This window comes from Mya arenaria, chromosome 1 (genome assembly GCF_026914265.1).
Source record: "Mya arenaria isolate MELC-2E11 chromosome 1, ASM2691426v1".
NCBI lineage: Eukaryota > Metazoa > Mollusca > Bivalvia > Myida > Myidae > Mya > Mya arenaria.
In genome coordinates, this window is record NC_069122.1 from 36,875,476 (window position 1) to 36,881,544 (window position 6,069).

Consider the following 6,069-nt stretch of genomic DNA (forward strand, 5'->3'; position numbering starts at 1 on the left):
AACCGCCTTTCTGCCATTGCGTTTATCATCCGATGAACGCAACATCTTAAAATATGTCTGGATCATGTATAAATATACATGTACATTGAAACCTATTTATCTCTGTATTGTTTTATTGTCAGCAGGCCATGAAAAAAACTTAAATCAACATGGTGATAGTGTTAATTTATGTATTTTATAATACTGTTGTCCTTACCGTTTCAATTTTACATTAAAAATCAAACTGTGGAGTTGTTTATATTTTCCCGCGTTCTGATGACGTTATATGAAAAACAGTTTCTGGTTACGGTCTGGTCGTTCTTTTTATAGAAGGGTGAGAAAGAATTATTGAAAGGTTTTTAAATACTGTATTTTTTCACAATTCTGGAAATAGATAATAAACTATTGGTAAAAATATAAGAAATATATTGTGGGTTTGATGCCATTATCGGTGATATGAACGCGGTTGGGCTGGTTAAAGTAAGAATACCATGCACTTTAACCAGCCCAATTGCGTTCATAACCAGAAAATAACATCAACCACGCAATAAAGCTTCAACATGAATCAGCGGAAATATTAAGGTGCATACATCATTCCATAGGTCTACGAAATATTCTAAGAACGCGTAATAGGCTAAGATAGTGTTGTTTAGCAACAAAATGAAGAACAGAAGGGTGGCAACATCAAACATATAATGGAAGACTGAAACCAACTTTATGTTAAGTTACTATGTCGTAAGGTTTAATAGTCACGTATGCTTAAGTCCTCTCCCCAACAATAGTATAAGAAATCATTGAGATACTTCATTACCTGTAATGTATCTACATCACGCTCCGGTGCATTCCGCATATTACACGACAGAAAAATAGATTAAACTTTATTACTTCTTTTAACTTATAATTTAAACATACTGCTTGGAAAGTTTGCAAAAAAACAAGTGTCACTTGTACTTATAAATCATTCTGCATCTGGAAATGTGCTTGCAAATGAGGGGTATGATGGAACACTTGAAAACAAAACTATTGTGATCGACGGATGTGTATATGATTTACTGCTATTATATAAATACCAAAACAATGGTTGTAAATAATATTTACTTGAAAGCAAGCACTATTACACAGGCTGAATAAATAACGATCACACACACACTACTGAGACAGCAGTGCTTTGAAATTTGCAAAAGACATCTGGTATAGGTATCACTTGAAATGAAATGCTGTATATATGCACTTACAGTATAGTCTGTCCTGTCCGGGTGTTAATTTGTCCATGAACGGAAGGATTTTGAGATAAATCCACACATGTATTCGGAACATAAAGGCAATGTCGCGTGCATGACCCACGTTACTAATTTAAACATAAGGTTACAGCGAGGGTTTAATCATAACATTATGGTGCATAGATATACTCAAAGGATCTTTGTTCGGCCTGTAACTGTGTCATATGAACTAAAAAACCTTGGCGAAAACGATTTTTTAAGCTTTGTGGCTTTTATTCAGACGGAAAGTATTTTGTAAACAAAACACAACTCATTAGCTCTTCAAAAACGTACACTGAAACATAGTAAAATGGTCTTATTTATGAATGCCGTTCTTTAAAAAATGCCTGAAGTTATGTAAACACAGACATTAGTCAAGTCCCTAGAGGTTTGTGTATGCAATTTTTGTCCAGAGCGTTTCTCCATTTATTTGTGATGGGGGAGGTCTGAAGTTCTTTTTTAGCGAGAGTGGACAGTTGGCATCCAGCAGGTTAACATGGAAACAAAGACAACATCCAAAATTGCCGCCACTTTCTGAGCCCATGAAAATTCTTACTGTACTTATTGTGGCTATCTTATACATACATTTATGGACCTTGATGTTTGTAAATATTTATGTACAGATGTCTGATGACACATGTTGAAAAAAATGATATTTTTGTGACAATTGAACACAGTAAGTCAGTAAGACATTAATGGAAAATTTCATCGTTCAAAACATTGTTTTGAATGTGTTTTGACGCGCTTTACTGTTCGCATGAGCTTGACATCGTGTATGAACTTGTCCCTGTTGTTTTCAGTGTATTTTTTTGCTTCATTCTTTGACCTGTTGGAATCAGTATCAAGTATTGATACATGTTTGTTAGTATTCATCTATCACATAAAATGTGCATCGGGCAACCACTTTAATTTTATAAAAAGATATTAACAAGCATTACAAACATTAGCGTTCTAAATCATAATTTGTCTTCTCGCCCGGCCTTTGTTTGAATATATCGTTTTACCTGATTAAAATCAATTACAACTGGCATTCGGAACTCCTCGACCAGTTTCTATCAATAACAACCTCGGATGTATATGGACTGTTTACAATGTTAGAAAAATGTATTTAACTGCGCTGCAAGTAGATCGCGCAGTTTATCCACGTATTTTGACCCCTTGTACTTATCGAGAAAATGGCTCAAAACCGATCGCCATTTTATTTTACAGTACGGACTAATTTTAACAATTAAAACAGGGGGAAACCCAAGAAACATTATCCAATTATGTTCAAATCCAACGGCAAAAGAAAATCGCCTTGACAATGATTGTCGTTCGACAAGGCCATTTTGAACCCATGGAGTTTTAAAAGAGAGCCGGTAGGCCATTGACGGAGCTATGGAAAAGCGATTTTTTTTTTCATATTTTAAAACCCAATTTTTGTCCATCACAGGGTAAACATCATATAGAAAACGAAAAACTATAATTATTCAATTATTTCTAAAAATATGTTACAAATTTAAAATAAAAATGATTACCTGCAACCATATAAAAATACGAAAATATACCTGAAAATTTCAGCTTCTTAAATAAACTCATTTTCACTTTCATTTCTTTACTTAATCCAAAACGTTTGGATAGGCAGATACGCCATGAGCCGATCTGGGTGTAAACACGACTACTTAGACCCATTGATCAACTCGGAGCGAATAGATGAAAATTAATCAGACCAGAAAATATCTGTCTATGACGAAGGTCTGCCTAATGATCGCCTATAAATACTTCGGGTCCACCTAAATCACTTCACTTATAATCATGCATCCTTATAATAAAACAATATTCAGTAATGACGCGTTGTGGCACCTAGGTAGGTTTACTTAAGGTGGAGGGGACACAGATTTTCAAAGGCCCAGTAAAAATACGAAAACGCATGTTTGTTTTTGATTACGAACTCTGATAATATATATGTACTTCTGATATAACACACCAATCTCGGATGTTACATAAGGAAATTTAAATATTACTGCAACTATTCCTGTATGACAAGCCAAGCGTACATGTCCGAGTAGCGTTCCGTAACTTCTCTCTATAAAATTCAAACTGAACGAATGTAGTAACTGTGATCTTATTAAAATCTAATTCAAGTCATTTTCTTGACCTTGTATTATGAATATTATTATTTATTAAATTCTAGCATATTGTAACCTTTTGTTCGTTTCATATATTCTGTATGAACGATATACAACGTCATACGCCTTCGTGATAAGATGACGTAAATGCCAAACTTAAAAGTGATAATTCTTTTGCCGCACACATAATTCAGAAATGCAATGTGTTTTTATGTGACGGCTCTTATGGTTTGCCAAAAAATAGGAAAGAATTTCGGATTCGCTTTATTGTTAATCATTATACCTCACTGACATCTTCAAATTATCAATTAATAGATATGTTTAGGATATAAATGGTGACGCTTTCATCCGCTCCTGTTGTTAAACGATATGAACATTTTCTATTCGATTTCGCCCGCTCATTTCAATTCTCCTATGGTCTTAATTCGACAAACCAAAAATGAAATCGGTGCGGCCTGACCAACAAAATAGCAAAGCCAAATATAAAAATCACATCATTGCATCGATACAAATGAACTAAATTGTATCGGATTGCAAACAAACTCATGTTGAGCATCATACTATTGTTTTCGTTGCAAGGATGCACTCATCAAACAGTGTTTGCTACTTCCGTACACGCAACGAACGTCACCATTTTAAGATATATTTCAGAATGGTTATTTAGGGACTAGGTAATAAATGTTAAATGCTTTATTGCGCAATTTAGATTAAGGCTTAAAGACATTTATACTACCCAATGGAGGGAAAACGTGAACACGTCAAGCGGATTATCGTTATATCGTGAAATAAAGTCAGTCTTTGAAATAAGTGATTATTTAGCAGAGTTAGACAACTTTAAGCACAATCAAGCTATTTCAAAAATGAGATTGAGCTGGCATAAGCTAAATATTGAAAGGGGCAGATACACACTAATACCTAGACAAGATAGAAAATGTGAACTATGTAACAGGATAGATATTGAAGATGAATATCATTTTATGATTGTATGTGATGTATATAATGACTTCAGGAGAGACTATATCCCTCCGTATTATACAAACAGGCCTAGCATGTCCAAATTTGTTAAACTACTAAATGTTAAGAGTAAACAGCACCTGCATAAAATAGCTGTATATATTATTAAAGCCTCTAAAGTAAGAGATACTATTATTAATAGTGTGCAATAGAAGATTGTATCATTTCCTTCTCTCGTGTAATTATATTAGATGAAATGCATTGTTGGGTAATGGTGTTGCATGCCATTCGTTGTGTATGTGTACATTTGTGATTTATTTACATGAAAATGATGATAAGCTGTATGCGCTTAATTCTTAATAAAACTATGTTACTGTTATGTAACTTCTATTAATAATATGTTTGACAATTGTTTTGTAGGTTGTTGATTACAAATAGCTTCTGGTCATCACTGCCATAGTTTGAATGCAAAAGCAATGTCGACCGAGGCGGGAATACTTAATATATGCATGTTCTTCAAAGAAATTTAGAGCAGGCCCCAGTCGATAGCTAATATTCAGTATTGGTCACCTATCACTTTACGAAATTCCCTTTTGGTAATTCCAACAGTACAATGAAAACTACAGGAACAGGCACAGTAGTCAAAGATTCAAAATTAAGCCTATTAAGAGACAAAGACCCAAGCGACAGTGAACTAAAGACACAAACATATAAACACCACATACACAAAAACATACAAACACAAACACATCAGATCGACAACATACGAATCAAACTAGATTTCCCGATGAATTATGAAATTACCGCCATGAAACCGTCCGTGAAACACATGTTTACTAGAACACGAATATTCTGGGTGCTAAATTGTTTGTTTAACCACAATCTCATAATTGAAACCGAGTTACTTGGACAAACACAAAACATGTACTTCGACTATATGTGATAAACGATAAAATGTTCAGCAATGCATTATTCATTGTGATGAATACTTATGCGAAAAAATACAGAAACAAGCTCAGTGGCTAAAAGTTTAATCATAAACCCCGTCTTATGGCACAGTGTAAACGCTAAAGGCATAGAACACAAAAACAAAAAAATCACAAACATGAAACATGGAACAACAGCACAAATGTCCTCAAACAGCACAGTGAATATATACTATATAAAAATAGGTATGTTTATCAATGTTTGTTAGGTACCGCCTTGGAACGGTCAGTAAAATGTAAATTTACTGGGGGTTTAAACCATTTAACGTACACAAACCTCATTATAATCCCCACACTCCTGAATAAAGAAAAAACGTAAAATGTGAATCTTATCAAAGTATACATTAACTTGAGGAAACTTAATAAGAAAACAAATACTAATAAACTAATAGGTTATCCCCAAGTACTTCAAGTTTAATTGCAATCGATGAGACCTAATTTACAAGGAATTTACTTCGATGTGCTGTGTTATTGAAGGAAACCAGTGTACGTAAATTTGATCAGTTTTAAGAATAAACGTTGTTGTTGAGATGTTTTTGCACATAGTTGGATTTTAAGAATAATTGTTCTAGAACATACGATGAAATCATTCGTTTCGAATAGGCCATAATTATTTACAGGATGGTTGACGTGGTTCAATGACCAGGACGATTTTGATAATTGCTTTCAAGGATTTATTATAATACGTTGAAATACTATTATTTTATTTCCTGAATTTTTGATATTCAGTTCGATATCGCCTAAACATTTAAGTGCACAAGTGCTTTATTTGATTTGGTAATA